Consider the following 17,335-nt stretch of genomic DNA (forward strand, 5'->3'; position numbering starts at 1 on the left):
ACTGCAAGGGTAAATAAGTCATCTTGACGAAATAATATATGTAGACACTAAACCTTTCATGAATGTACACCACTTTTAATTTTCTTTATTTCTATTTTCATCCGATCCAAACATAGAATCAAATCCAAACACAAAACTAATTAAACGGAATTTTTCATCATCTAATACAAACGCAAAATCCAATCCAAACACACACACACATATTTAAACACAAACAGACACACACAAGAAGGGTAAATAGGTCATTTTACAACAAGTATGTAAAATACAGCAATATCAAAATTACATTTTCCTTTTTTTACCTTTGGAAAAAAAATGCATATACACTAAACCCTTCGGGAAGGTACTCCATTTTTACTTTTCTTTATTTATTTTTTCATCCAATCCAAACACATAATCCAATCCAATTAACACATAAATAATTAAACTGAATTTTGTTTCATCCAATCCAAACATAGAATCCAATCTAAACACATACACGCACACACACAGAATAGAAAATTTGTTTATCAAAAACCCACTAATAAGCCATTTATACATATACTGAACACATAAACTATAATCAGATGTAAGAAATAAATCAGTAAATCAAAAAAATTGCTAACCATATGAAGCTGGTATTTGAACGTGATGCTGCAAAATCCAGATTTCATGAAATTGTGATAACAACTGAATGATTATACTTATACATAATTTTGAACAATGATTTTGGAAAGGATATGAAGAAATTAATATTGTGATTCATATTATATTATTTTGAATTCTTTGATTTCAAATTCTATAATTATGAAAGGTATATACAAATTACTTGATTTTAAAAAAGAATGAATCATATTTATGTTTTGACAATTATGCTGACATTTATTTGACTTCAATACATTCCAATTAAAATTTTCAATCACCATTAATAAGTTTTCAACTTTCCAAACGTAGTCAACTTAATTTAGTTGATAGTAATTTTATTTTATTTTATGAAGACATCATCAAAATGATCCAATTGTTGAAATTCATCAAGGAAACACAATGAATGACCCTGATTGTTGAAGGTGATGTCATCAAATTTCTCTTTTAATATATATAGAGATAGAGATTCCATGTATAACCTCCCTATATCTTTACTATTTATTGTATATAACTAAAAATACTCAAAATAAAAAAATTAATTCCTTATTCCCGCTTCTTGCAAAACAAATCTCCCTATATCCACTCTCTTCAAAACCGTATCCCATTAATTAGACCTAACTTGCCCACGACCAGAAAATTTTGCTCAATACGCTTTTTTCTAGTCGTGCTTCCCTCGTCTTGAAGGTCTGTTCGTCGCTTTATATCCTTGCGATACCAGGTATGCTTTATTTGTTCTCTTCTTTTTTTGTTCCCTCGTCTCCCTATAATTTTGCTTCCTTTATCATATATGAAACCAACAATATAGTAAGAAAAATCGCCCATAACTGAAAAAGATGTCGTTATAATTCCAAGTATGTTTTATTTCTTTCTCTTTTTTGTTCCGTCATCTTCTTGTAGTTCTACTTCTCATCTATGAAACCAAAAGGAGTATAGGTAATAGGTTCCTGATGTACTTTGTAAATTAAAGGTTCAAGAATAAATGAATGGATACATTTTCCAATTTTATAATCAGTTGAACACCTATTACATCCATTCTCCCTGAACCATTGTCATCTTATTTTCATGTTATTGATGGGAGATTTTTGTGCAATGTATCTTGCATATTTCAATTTGGAGTATTTGTTTATTGATTTTAATAGAATATGAATATTAATTCCTTATTAGATGCAAAGTTTTAACTATTTTTTAATATGTACTGTACTTCAATCCAAATTTGTTTATATGTTTACGTTCATTAGTTTAGAAATTATATGCTCATGTTATTTCTTAAAAATTTTCAAATGTGTAATATATGTATGTCACGGAGTAATGCCTATATAAATCGATTAGTTCACATGTAATATCTAATGGTATGAACCGAATATGCATGGTTTTGATTTTAATATCTAATGGCACCATATTATTAAATTTCCTGCAATATTATTCTCATGTAAATTTGTATATATTTTAAACTTATGCACATGTTATATATTTTGATTGGAAGATAATAATTAATTGACCACTTTATGTTGTGATATTTAAAAATTATAATGTTACGTTTCTATTTAACTTATATTACAGTAAGATGTCTCCTCTCCCGTTAAAAGAAGCTTCAACAAAGCCACACAAGAATATGCATCATTTAATATAAAGGCACGCTAATGAGTCATCTACACCATTTGGTACTATAAAAGAAAATTTTATATGCTTGGATCATATGACATGTCAATTTTTGCTTAAAACTTTTTTCAAACATGCACTTCGCCGCATACAAGATCTGAAGAACATCACCTCGAGTCAAAGATCTAGAAACCAGAGAAATTATAGAGCAACATCGGATGGACTTGAATGACGTAAGAAGCATGGTTAATGATATGAAAAGCACAAATTATTACGTGATACATATACTGATTGTTAGTTTATGATTTCTATTTGAGTTTCACTATTAGATTTATTTTATTAGTGTTTTGAACAAATTAGGTTCACATTCGATGGCCAACTATTTTATTAAGAATTTATGTAATTTGTTTTGTTGCTTATTGCAATTTGGTAATCTTGATGTTATAAATATATTTTGGGAAGAAAATTAGTCAATTTTATTTGTTAGTTACAGAATTAAACTTGTCAACATTTTTGTTACTGAACTAGTTCGTTGTTAACTTGCTACGGTTATTTTACGGATTTATTACGTAGTTAAATTTCTATGGATTTTTGTATGAAATTTATTTCGTTACATTTACATTTTTTTGCAAAGAAAGTAGATTGTGGTTAATTTCCTATGAACTATTTGCAACGGAAGAGGACCATAGTAAAAACTACTATGAAATATTTGTTACGATATTACTACAAATTACTATTGGCATTAGCTATAAAAATTAGTTCGTAGTGAATTTGCTACGGATTTACTACAAATTAGGCCATAGTTAATTTTCTACGGACTTGCTACGGCAAAATTTTGTAGTTAATTTACTACGGGGTAACTACGGATGTAGTTCATAGCTATTTTGCTACGAAAGCAGTCTATTGCAAATTTCGTTGCAAATGTGCTACGGATTCCGTAACGACCCTTTACTAACGAAGAATTTTGCTACATAATAGTTTCCAAGTAAATTCCGTCTCTAATCATGTTTAGCTACGGAAAATCATGTTTTAGCTACAGATTTTTTTCTATAATTATTTCAAATTTTTCTTGTAGTGGGGTGGGGTGTCTTATCGTATCAAACCTAATACCGGCGACATATTTGTCGCCGCTAAAGAGTTAAAAAATCGCCGCTAATAGTTAACGAAAAAACACGCGGTATCCTTCCCTCCAGTTTGTCGCCGCTATTGCTAAAAGTCGTCGGTAAAGCTCTACCTATCGCCGCTAAAGGTGTCGCCGCTATTGCTTCTCGCAGATAAAAAAAAAACGCACGAGGAACCCTCATTTCTCCATTTGCTTTCTGTTTGCTGCGCTTCTTTCCTTCCCCATTTCCAGCTTCTTTCGATTTTCACTTCTATTTGCTTGTTCCAATCAAATTTCTTCCCACATTGTGTCCTATTAAGAATCTAGGTGTGGTTAAAGCTTTTGGGACCAATTTCTAACTCCATTTCTTCAACAAAGGTAAGTTGATTTTGTAATTTCCTTTTCAATTTGTATGTTAATTTCGATTTTTAGCTTCATCTAGTGATTGAATGGTAATAAATTGTTCATATATTTGTTTTTGGTGGTGTTGTTTTGGATTAGAAGCAAATTTCTCCCCACGTTGTTCCAAGCAAATTTCTTTAGGTGTGGTTAAAGCTTTTGTGACCAATTTCTAACTCCATTTCTTAAAGAAATGTAAGTTCATTTGCTAATTTCACTTTTAATTTGAATATATGTGAATTTGTTGTATATATGCCAATGTATATGTATTTGATGTATATGTGGTATATGAGTATTTGGTAAAAATGATATGTATTTGTTATAAGTAGGATGTTATTGTGTGTATATGAATGTATGTATGTTTGTTGTAAATGTGGTATATGATTGTGAAACTTTTGTATCTAGTATAAATAGGATGTTATTATCTAGAGTAAATTACACGAATGGTCCCTATGGTTTGGGGTAATTTGCGCGTTTGGTCCCTAACTTATTTTTTTAACTCGGAAGGTACCTACTGTTTGTTTTTGTTACACGCTTGGTCCCTGTCTTACCTAAAATGACTATTTTTCCCTTGATTTATTTATTTATTTAAATAAACACACCCCAAACTCCACCCCTCTCATCTTATCTTACCTACCTCAACATTTTTCTCTATTTAAATAATAGTATTTTTAGGTAAAACAGGGATCAAATGCATAAAAAAAACAAACAGTAGGGACCAAGTGTGTAACAAAAACAAACAATAGGACCTTCCGAGTTAAAAAAAATAAGTTAGGGATCAAACGCACAAATTACCCCAAACCATAGGGATCATTCATGTAATTTACTCTATTATCTATATGTGAAATTATGTGTATTTGGTTTAAGTAGGATGTTATTTTGTGTGTATGTGTTGTTGGATTAGTGTCTAAGTCCATAACTATTTTGGTATGTACTTGACCCGATTATGAGCATGGTCCTTTTGGGTTGCCTTCACCATAGCAATATGTAGGATGATTTAAGGAGAGAAAGGTTTAAAATATGATTTATTAATATATTATGAGAATAATATATTAAAGGAGAAATCATATTGTTTAATTAATATTAGTCAAGAATTAATTGTTAATTAATTTTGTGGCTAAAAGAGATTAATTAAACTTAGGGGACTGAAGTTGTAATTATAAGATAATTATAATTGGGCTATGGATCACCTAATAATATATAGGTTGGACGAATTCTATGGGAAGCCCATTAGAAATCGTCCAAGGGATATGTTTAAGGAGTCCATGGGCTGCTTAGGGCCTAAGCAGTCAAATTAGGGTTTCCTAGTTGTAAACCCTAATAGCCTACATGTATATAAAGGGCCCCTATGCCCCTAAAACGTAGAGAAGTCTTCCATTAGGGTTTCCAGCCGTTTTTGGGCAGCCTCTCTTATTCTCCTCTTCATCCAAGTTGTATATGGTGTTTGTGACTCCATTAGAGGTGCAACACTTGAGGCACTAAGCTTTCTAAGGCCAATTCAAGCAAGGAATTGATTGTTATTGCTATATAACAATCAAAGGTAATTCTCTAAACCCTAATTCAGTTTATAATATGTTAGATCTAAGTTTGTTAGTCTTGGATCCAAAGCATGTACAATAGAGAAATCTAGATCCAAGCATTAGGGTTTGTATGAGCACATAGGATTGTTCTTATACATAAAACCCATCAGTGGTATCAGAGCCTTGATTGGTTTCTGTTGTATGTGATGCTATGTTGAATTATTTACTGAAAAACGTGTTTTTGGCCTCTGCCCGACTCAACTCGGCGAGTCAGTATCTGGACTCGGCGAGTTGGCCCCTACTCGGCGAGTTCAGAGCTGACTCGGCGAGTCAGTGCGTCAGGCAGAGGGTATTTCGGATTCTAGCTGCTGTTTTGACTTGGATTTGATGCTTAAATTATTTTATGAAGTTAAAATCCGAATTTTATCTTAAAATAATGATTATCCTTGCCAAAACAATAGATAATTTCAAATCTTTTAAATATTGGTTGTTTATATGATAAATATGGATTATTTCAAATTATTTGGTAATTATCTAATGACTAAAATAAGATTAGGTCAAATATAGATAATGAATAAATTAATTGTTTAACTTATATTATTTGTTATTTGATCCTTGTGATGTGAAAAAGTTTCAATTTCACCCTTTAGGTTTTATAGTTTAAATTTGAACTTAAAAGTTTCGTTTATGAAATTTAAATAAGTTAAACCCTAATGTTTTGAAATGTTTCAAAACTTGCCCTCAAGTTTTGGAATTTTAAATTTGATTAAAAGTTTAATTTTGAAATGCTAAATTCTAAAACCCTAGTAATTTGAAAAAGTTCAAATCACTCCCTTATGGTTTTTTATTAATTAATTAAAGTGTATAGTTAAAAGTGATTTAATAAACCCATAAAGCTTTTGGTTTACATTTAATTAAATTAAAAGTATAATTTACTAAATTAAACCACCTAGTATTTTAAAAGTGTAAAATACACCTTATACTATATATAACATTAAAAGTCTAATATTATATATATGTATGAGTAAACAGTCAGTCTTACCGTTAGTAGGCCTCATTCACGAAGCTGGTCTATAAGGGGTGTTTAAGGAAATTGCCTATAAAATGGCGATTGAATGGGTATCCACTCTTACCCACCGCACTCTTGACTAGTGGAGGGTCGTTAGCCGAACGGGTAGGATAGGACATAAACCTTCCATTATAAGTATAATGAAGTACAAAGTAACTAAATGCTTTTTCAAATTCCCAAATCATAGTTACTTTAGGCAAAATGTGAAATTGCATGCTAACCCATGGAATTACACTTCGTACCCTTGTCAAACGTTAGTGGAGCGTGTGTGGTTAACCGGCACACTAATTTGGGGATGACATTGGTGGCGGAGGGTGGCTCGATGCTTATCATAGATCAATGGAGCGTGTGTGGCTAACTGGCACATTGATTAGGTGATTGTAGCATTGGGTGCACCACATGATTCGTATGGTTATTCACACCTTGTTTGTGATCCTCGGCATCCCAGTCACAAATAGTAGGGCATAATCGAGATTAAACATGCCATTGAAAAGTTCAATGAATCTCAAAAGATCTAGGAGTTTCAATTCATTTAAAACTTAATCTTCCTTTTCGTTTTTCATGGTGGAAATTGGTAAATCGTCATTTACCTACCTTCAGATATTCTGCAACTAGATTACGGCATCCCTCTTCTAGGTTGTAGAGTATTGTGTTGGATCCTAGCTTGATGTTTCATTTGGGTGTTACATCAAGAATTCTAATCAACTTAACTTGAATTTTCTCCCGTTTTGTAGATGTCTGAATCTTACAATGGTCTTCCCAAATCCTTTGGAACAAGCTTTCCAAATGAAGATGACGTTCCGAGATATGATCAAGGAAATGAGAGTCATGCTTCACTTCCTCCACCTCCTCCAATTGTTCTCCCTGACCCACAAGTTCAAAGGCTTGAAAACTTCAAGCTCACTCAAGCCCTTTTGGCGAGTAAACACGAAGATGGGAAACCTGTGTGTGCACACGTCTTAGAGATGAAGTCACACATTGATAGGTTAAGCATGTTGGGTGTCGATATTTCAAGTGAGTTGGCTGTTGACTGGGTTCTTCAGTCACTTTCTGAATCATATAGTGAGTTTGTTAGAGAGTACTATATGATGGACCACGACGTGACCCTAATTGATCTCACCTATTTGCTTATAGCTGCTGAATCAGCAATGACTTGGCGTGCTGGTCAAGCAAATTTGTCTAGTGAATCAAACTCCCAAACTTAATGGACACTGGCAACATTGGAAGTCCAGAAAGAACTAAGTCTGTGATTGTCCGATGTGCTGTGCCAAAGGAGTCCATTTGCTTTTATTGCCAAAAGAAAGGGCATTGGAGACGAAGTTGCCCTAACTACCTGAGAGATCTAAGAGATGGGAGAGTCAAGACGTATGGCTCTGCTTCAGGTAAAATCCATTATCTAACTCTTTTGAGTTCCTATTCTAGATTCTTAATACATGATGTGATAAGATTACATTTTGATGTTTTGTAGGATCGAAGAAAAGAGAGGAAGCTTGAGGGAAGAAGTGAGCTGAATCTAATCATGAAGAAATGGATTTCGATCGCATTACTTGAAGAATGGATTCTTGAGCTACTACTTGGAGTTAGAATAGATTGTTAAGAAATATGTAATAACATTGTTTTTCAATTGAATTGCATTGTAAGGACAAATTTTTTTCCGCAATAAAATGAATTTTGATTTTATATTATTTATTTATCCTTGTGATGGCATGTATGAAAAAAAAATTGATGTTTGAATGTTTCTATTATTAGCAATAATGGATTTGATTCTTAATTGTGTTATTTGTGGAAATGTCAAAAGTTTACCAAATAGGGAGAGTTTCTCATCGCCCAAGTTTCAATTGGACAGAAACTTGGAATCATGCAATGTGTATTGCATGATGAATGAAAAACTTTCACATTTGGGAAACTTAGACTAATTCTTTGGCAAAGTGTCAATTGAAGGACTAGGAAGATCAAGTACACTAGGTTGTGCGTTGATTAAGTCTACCACAAGAGTGACAAAGATATTCGTCATGATTTACTAAAGTTTAGTAAATATGGTTATACTTATAAGATTGAGTATAACTCTGAGTTGACTGAAATAGTTTCAATCAATAGCAGAACGAATAAGAAGAATCAAAAAGGCAGAAAGATAAAAGTTTCTCCATTCTAAGAAGAAGGGAGAGTACCTTTTATTGTGTTTTATGATGAAGTCTTAATGATTAAGAACCATATCTCAATTGATCCTCTAAGTGAGTCTTAGTACAATTGCATGTCTAAGAAGAGGAATCAAGTATTGTAGAAATGGTTAAATCAATAAGTCAATCATACTTCGTTCCAATATCAAGTCTTAGAGTCAAGATTGTGACATTGAGTGACAAGTCTTAAGTAGGTTTATAACACTCATCAAATGTGGAATTTGGAAAAGTTTTCTTATTCTTGCACATTAGAAATTGGTAAGTTGTGATGTCTTGGATAAGACAAAGAACAACTAGGACCAATTTGTGAAGTGTTTTGTCTTGATAAGAACTACACTAACTCTTGAATATTTGCTTTGTCAAGAAATGTTTCTTGACAAGAGAATCTTATATGTCAAGGAGTCAGTGGGAGTCTTAATGGTCTTGAAAAGTTTCAAGAACAAATCAAGAATAAACCTTATCGATCATCACTAGCACACGACTTGAGGTTTACAACCTGTCGCACTGACATTATCTTGTTTTCTGTGCCATTCCAATTAAGTTAATTGCGTATGTGACTTCTATGAGTTCTCATTTGAATGCATACTAGATCCTTAGTCGATGGAAAGTACATTGATATGTAAGGACAAGTTACTAAACTACTTGGAAGACATGGTGGGCACTCGTGTTACCATAAGGCAAGAAATCAAGATTAAGAAAGTTCAGTCCATATGAGTTTGGATTTGTCGCAAACCTTGGTTTGGCAAATGCACATGGATAGGAACTCATACACCATAAAATCTAAGTGTCATAAGATTCCCTCCTTCATGAAAATGACTGTGAGGATTGTGAAAATTATATTCACTAAGAGAGGTTTTAAGAAGATAGTGATTGTGAAAATTGTATTCTCACATTCGATTATGGTTACGAAATCCCTTTCCATAGTTCGAATTGTGAGATTTGGCAATTAGTTTGAACATTTGGAACTTAGTAACATAAGTTCTAGATTGTTTAAACACACATATGAGCTATCTAAGGCAAAGGTGTATAAGTTTAAGAAGCTTAGATAAAGGCTTATCGAAGCATCTGGTATTAGAAATATGAATTTCAGAAATTCAATAGGCATTGTTTTCTGGAAGTTCATTTGTTTTCTCAATACATGTCAAGGCTAGTGGGAGCATAAGTGTTGTGCTTATATGATAATTATCATGATAGTGGGAGCATAAGTGTTATGATTGTATGATTATTATAGCAAGTATTGCAAGTTAGCAATATTAATTATAGAAAAGCAAAGATTCCATTTGCAAAGTTGCATGGGTTGAAAAGTTGTTTTGCTATAATTAAGGGAGAGAATATTATACTTCGTTTCAAAATCTAAAGCTTAGATTAAGAAATTTTAATATTTTCAGTCAAAAGATACATTGTGTGTTCTCAAAATTTCGATTATGATTACGGCATCCCTCTTCATAGTTCGAATTGTGAGAACATGACACATAAAATATTATGGCAAAAGATTGGTAAAGTATCATATCTTTATGTAAGACATTATGCATCGTGTCCCATACACTTCGGGTATAGGATCGATTGCAAATGCTATAATAATTTACCATACTAAATTTTTTCAAATGTCTAGCGCATTAAGAGGGAAAAGGACTAGAATGGATTTTGACTAAAATTATTAAACAACTATCAAAGGACGATCCAAAGTTCGTTGAGGATTGGTCGCTTGTGAGTAGTTGGAAGTATGGTATTGGATGGACCATATCGACTTTATTTTGAATAGATAAGATTCTATTAAGAATGAGTTGTCATATGGCAAATATGGAAATGTTTCCATATTGGGAGTTGGATATTAAGAATCTATGTCTAGATTAGAAACTTTTATGCAAGAAGGATGTTCAAAGGAATGTACTTTGAATGTGAGACTTCACGTCTATGGAATTGTCTTGTAACAATTTCCGATAGAGTACCTTGTAATTTCATTAGCCAAGTCTTGGTGACTTTTGTGCTGTGACTTTACGAAAGGATCGTTAAATGTTAGAATCTAGCATATTCTAGTAGTGGCAAGAACCTTGTGTTCTTACACTAACAATGGGGATTGAGGAATTGTGAAATGAGAATCATTGGAAAAGTTTTCAATTGTTCTATTTCACAAAGTAAGGACCATGGGAAACAAAGTGTGCATGCTTAGAGCATGGGACAATTGTTGTTGTAATTCAAGTAATAAGTTGATTTTCTGAAACAGTAAACGATAAAAATGAGTAATCAATATGGTGGTTAAATAGAAGTGTTTTATTTACTCTCACAAGTTTGAGGCCGTATAGGATTAAGTATTATTGTTATGTTTCAATTTGCATGTTTTGACTTCCAGAATAACTAGGTTATTCAAACATCCACAGTCGATCATACGTTGGAAGTAAGTATGAAGGAAGACTGTCATGAATCTGTCTGTAGATTGTCTGAAGTGTTTAGACATAGCACAAGTTTGCTGCAGAGTTCATGAGTGCTTTGATAAGATTAGAGTATTGGATTAAACCCACGCTCACTTGGATCACTTCATGGATTTATCACGAGTGATTAGTGAGACGATAATATTGTATATTCTTGAAACCGAGACATGTGAGTTGTTATTTGTTGGTCGGTTGCACATTGATAGTAAGTAAACGCACCAGTAACTTGGTGTTATAAAACTTATTGTTGTGTGTGATTCGATCAGCAAATGCAAGTGAGCATATGAGTCGAAGTTTATCCATTCCTTTTACCCAAAGTGGGATAAAAGCGATATCATTGGGCCTCTCGATGATTTAGTGATGACACCTAAGCGCTTGGCCAAGCCGGGACTAAGTTGATGTGTTCAATTGTAGTCTGTTATCAGTCGTCATAAATCGGAAGTCGGGAAACAGTATAGAGAGAATGATTGAAATTCATGTCTTTTGTCTATACGATATCTTGAGAATGGAGGAATATATAATCCCTTATCTAAAGGACACGCTATCTGATAAGATCAGAGTTGACAGCGGCTTTTGAAAGCTACGATTGCTGATCAGGTTCTGAAGTCATATGGAAAATAGTTATTAGACTTATCCAAGTGGGAGACTGTTGGATTAGTGTCTAAGTCCATAACTATTTTGGTATGTACTTGACCCGATTATGAGCATGGTCCTTTTGGGTTGCCTTCACCATAGCAATATGTAGGATGATTTAAGGAGAGAAAGGTTTAAAATATGATTTATTAATATATTATGAGAATAATATATTAAAGGAGAAATCATATTGTTTAATTAATATTAGTCAAGAATTAATTGTTAATTAATTTTGTGGCTAAAAGAGATTAATTAAACTTAGGGGACTGAAGTTGTAATTATAAGATAATTATAATTGGGCTATGGATCACCTAATAATATATAGGTTGGACGAATTCTATGGGAAGCCCATTAGAAATCGTCCAAGGGATATGTTTAAGGAGTCCATGGGCTGCTTAGGGCCTAAGCAGTCAAATTAGGGTTTCCTAGTTGTAAACCCTAATAGCCTACATGTATATAAAGGGCCCCTATGCCCCTAAAACGTAGAGAAGTCTTCCATTAGGGTTTCCAGCCGTTTTTGGGCAGCCTCTCTTATTCTCTTCTTCATCCAAGTTGTATATGGTGTTTGTGACTCCATTAGAGGTGCAACACTTGAGGCACTAAGCTTTCTAAGGCCAATTCAAGCAAGGAATTGATTGTTATTGCTATATAACAATCAAAGGTAATTCTCTAAACCCTAATTCAGTTTATAATATGTTAGATCTAAGTTTGTTAGTCTTGGATCCAAAGCATGTACAATAGAGAAATCTAGATCCAAGCATTAGGGTTTGTATGAGCACATAGGATTGTTCTTATGCATAAAACCCATCATGTGTATGTATTTGTATTTGGTGTATATGTGGTATATGTATGTAAAAGTATGTGAATTTCATCCTCTTATGTATTATGTAAAAGTATATGGTTTTGGTATAAGTAGGATGCTATAATTGAAAAAAAAAATTATTGTAATAATTTGAAAAAAAAAACAAAAAAAAGAAATTATAAAATTGTTTAAAAACTTATATACAAAAACTAGAAAGTTTCTAGTTTTTACCCAAGCTAACTCCAAATTAATTAACCAATAAGTTATATAGTTAACTTATAATCTTCAAATTAATTCATAAGGTTATATTTTTATAACCAATAATAATCGGTTACCATAAAAATAGGTTAAAGGATGCTATAATTGGAAAAAAAACACGGAAAAAAAATATAAAATTGTTTAAAAACTTATATATATTTTAATCTCGACGATAAAAAAGAACAACACAACAACATAATATGTATGTAAAAGTATGTGAATTTCATGTTCTTATGTATTATGTAAAATTATGTGGTTTTCTTATAAGTAGGATGCTATAATTGAAAAGAAAATAAAAATTAATTATTGTTATAATTGGAAAAAAAACACAAATATATATATATATATATATATATATATATATATATATATATATATATATATATATATATATATAATTGTTTAAAAACTTATATACAAAAACTAGAAAGTTTCTAGTTTTTACCCAAGCTAACTCCAAATTAATTAACCAATAAGTTATATAGTTAACTTATAATCCTCAAATTAATTCATAAGGTTATATTTCTATAACCAATAATAATCGGTTACCATAAAAATAGGTTAAAGGATGTTATAATTGGAAAAAAAAATTATTGTTATAATTGGAAAAAAAACACAAAAAAAAAATGTTTAAAAACTTATATATATTTTAATCTCGACGGTAAAAAAGAACAACACAACAACATAATATGTATGTAAAAGTATGTGAATTTCATGTTCTTATGTATTATGTAAAATTATGTGGTTTTCTTATAAGTAGGATGCTATAATTGAAAAGAAAATAAAAATTAATTATTGTTATAATTGGAAAAAAAAACCATATATATATATATATATATATATATATATATATATATATATAATTGTTTAAAAACTTATATACAAAAACTAAAAAGTTTCTAGTTTTTACCCAAGCTAACTCCAAATTAATTAAACAATAAGTTATATAGTTAACTTATAATCTTCAAATTAATTCATAAGGTTATATTTCTATAACCAATAATAATCGGTTTCCATAAAAATAGGTTAAAGGATGCTATAATTGAAAAAAAAATAAATAAATAAATTATTGTTATAATTGGAAAAATAAAACACAAAAAAAATTATAAATTTTTTTAAAAACTTATATATATTTTAATCTCAACGATAAAAAAGAACAACACAACAACATAATGTCTATTATAAAATTGTTTAAAAACTTACAAGTAATTTTAATTAAAATTAATTAAAAAAATGCATAAATAAAAATTTTTAATTTATTTTTTTATTTTTTTATTATTTAACTTTTGTATTATTTTAGATGTAAAAAAAATGTGGATTGGAAAAAAACAATGCTAATTATGTATACTAAACTCTAAACCCAAAATTATGTTTCAGCAACATCATGTCTATTGATAAAAGCTGGACTACTAATCCATATCGAAAGCATCCCGAGTTCCAAGTAGGACTCAAAGCTTTTATCGAGAAGTCCAAGTCACACCTTGATAGTAATGGTAAAATCAGATGTGCGTGTGAAAAATGTGATAACCGTTACTTCAAGTACCCGACTGCAGTTGAACGCCATATATTTATAAATGGTTTTAGTAAGGCGTACAAAATTTGGATCTATCATGGTGAATCTTTTATTCCTCCAGTCGTCTTTCCAAGTAATGAAATGGCCTATTTAATCGACGATGTGATGTGGGAGTCGAGAGAAAATGATACCAACCTCGATGAAGGAACCTCGAATACAAGGGGTAGCGGTGTGGATGATGATTTTGCACAGTTTTTGGAAGAAATGGAAACTCAATTGTATATTGGTTGCATCTTTTCTTCCCTTGAGTTTCTAGCAAAGTTAATGCATATCAAGGTGAACAACAAATGGACTGATAGTTCATTTGATCAACTCCTTGAGCTCTTGCAATTAGCATTTCCCAAAGGCAACAAGGTTCCCCTTTCACATTATCTAGCCAAAAAGAAACTAAAGTCTATTGGCCTAGGGTATGAGTCGATACATGTGTGCAAAAACGATTGTTATCTCTTTTGGAAAGAACACGATTCATTGCAAGTTTGTCCCGTTTGTAAAAGAGCCGATTGATCGATAAAAACACCAAGGGTAAGAAAGTACCTCATAAGGTGTTACGGTACTTTCCTGTGACCCCAGACTACGACGTTTATATTGTTCGAGGCACACTACCAAAAATATGATTTGGCATAGTACCAAACGTTCAGAAGATGGTGTGATGATTCATCCTGTTGATGGGGAACATTGGCAAGATTTTGATAAAAAAAAATACCCCGACTTCTCGAGTGAACCCCGCTACGTACGCCTAGGTCTTTCAGCTGACGGTTTCAATCCATTTGGAAACATGTGTAATCCACATAGCACATGGCCGGTCATACTCACCAGATACAATCTGCCACCCTGGCTTTGTATGAAAGAGCCAAACAATAACCATCGGTGTTTTGTCGAGCATGTTAATCGTCGAAGTATTTGGGATCTACCATCGAACGATGACCTTGTTCAAAATGTTGACAATGTCCCACACTAAAATGTAGACGATGTCGATGTACTTCAAAATATCTCTTCATCCGATGATCCACTTTTTATCGATTTTAGCATGTACTTTCAAAACATTCCTAGAGTCATTGTTGATGTAGAAAGTGCATCTGAAGTTCCTCCGCCAACTGGTAGAGTCAATGATGTTTCTGATTGCGAGACTGATTACGATGACACCGATTCTGATTATGATACCGAAGAAGACACTGAAGGATATGAGGAAGATTCTAATTAGAATAGTTCTTATGTAATATGTATTTGTAATATGTGTTTGTAATATGAACTTTATTTGGATTTCTAGTTAAATAGAAATGTTTATTCCTATCTAAATGTTTATTTCTATGTAATGTGTATCTATAATAAAAATTATATTTGTATATCTTATAATTTTTCAGGAAATGATGAGAGTGTGGCTTTTGTTTATGTTTACCATGGCTGCTGTCATGGGTCATGGGCATGGGGGAGACGGAGCTGAGGACCCACCTTTCCCAGGTGGTAGAGGTCCTGGCCAGCACGAGCAGGACGGTAAGTCTTATCATGAATTTTTATTTACTATTTTTGTTCAATTATCATAAATTAAATATCGTTTCTAATAATTTTTAATTACATTTGTAGTTGAGGAACGTGCCCAAATGAAAGTTCGAGGAAAAGCTAAAAATATAAAGCTTGAAAAAGCAATCTTACAGAACTAGGGGAAACCAATTTCCATGCAATATGATATGGATATCATATTTAATCCCGTAAGAGAGCCAGGAAACATGTTTTCCCGAGAAGTTGGAAAAACAATGTGGCAGATGGTCCCTTTTGACAAATGGAGTTGGAAAAGAGTTTCCCCTGATATAAAGGACACTGTATTACAATATTTAGCGGTAATTATTTATTTAAATATATTTTATAGGGTTAACTATAATTGTTTTTTACTTGGTTAACTTTTTATTTTTATTTTTTTTGTAGACATAGTTTGATCTCAATCAAATGTAACAGGATGCACAAGCTAATCTATTGACATAGGGTTTTCAAGCAACCTTGTTAAAAGGTTATCGAGAGCGTAAAGCCGACGCAAAAGAATATTTCAAGAAGGTCGGAGGGTATGAAGATATCCCGAGAGCATTGGCCAATCCTTCGGATGGTATGCTTGTTGATAACTGAGCGAAGGCAGTTGAGTATTTTCAAACTGACAAACACATAATTGCTTCAGAAAGGAACAAAAAAATCCGTGAAAAGCAAACAAATGTGAATCGTGGGGGTTCGCGCTCGTATAGCAGTACTTGCTATAAGAAGGTACCATACGATACATGTAATTATTTATTTAAAATATAATCTAATTTTTAAAGTTAAACAGAACCTTAAGAGAGTGGAAACATTTCGCAAAGCTCATACCGATAAGAATGGTGTATTTGTTACTGCTGAATCGGAACAACAATATGTAAGTATTTAATTATAATTTCATCATATATTTAAATGTTTATTTATACATAATTGTTACTCACTTTTGGGAGTTACAGAATCGGTTAGTTGAAGAGCTGTTAGAACAAACTCAAGGTGAAAGTGAGTTAACACCCGCTCAAGAAAGAGCTACGTTCGAGAAAGTATTAGGAGAGCGACGTGGCCACATTAGAGGCATTGGTCGCAAACCTTCTGGTCTCCCGACAATTCCACAGCCTTCGCCACCATCACAACCATCATAGGTAAAATAGCAATCTACTTTAGCATCGTAAGATGTATGTTGGATTGGTAGTTTTTGTTTTGTGGTGATTATTTGCTAAAAGGTTTGGTAACTGAGTTTTTTCCCCAAGTGTAAGAAATAGCATTGTACTTTGGTTTTCTATCTTAGTTTAAAAATAGCAATCTACTTTAGCATCGTAAAATGCATGTTGAATTGGTAGTTTTGGTTTTGTGGTGATTATTTGCTAAAAAGTTTGGTAATTGAGTTTTTGTCTCAAGTGCAAGAAATAACATTGTACTTTGGTTTTCTATCTTTGTTTAAAAATAGCAATCTACTTTAGCATCGTAAAATGCATGTTGATTTGGTAGTTTTGGTTTTGTGGTGATTATTTGCTAAAAAGTTTGGTAATTTGGTTTTTGTCCCAAGTGCAAGAAATAGCAATGTACTTTGGTTTTCTATCTTAGTTTAAAAATAGCAATGTATTTTGATAGTTTTTGTTTATGTTTGACGATCTAACT

The sequence above is a fragment of the Lactuca sativa genome, chromosome 9 (assembly GCF_002870075.4).
Source record: "Lactuca sativa cultivar Salinas chromosome 9, Lsat_Salinas_v11, whole genome shotgun sequence".
NCBI lineage: Eukaryota > Viridiplantae > Streptophyta > Magnoliopsida > Asterales > Asteraceae > Lactuca > Lactuca sativa.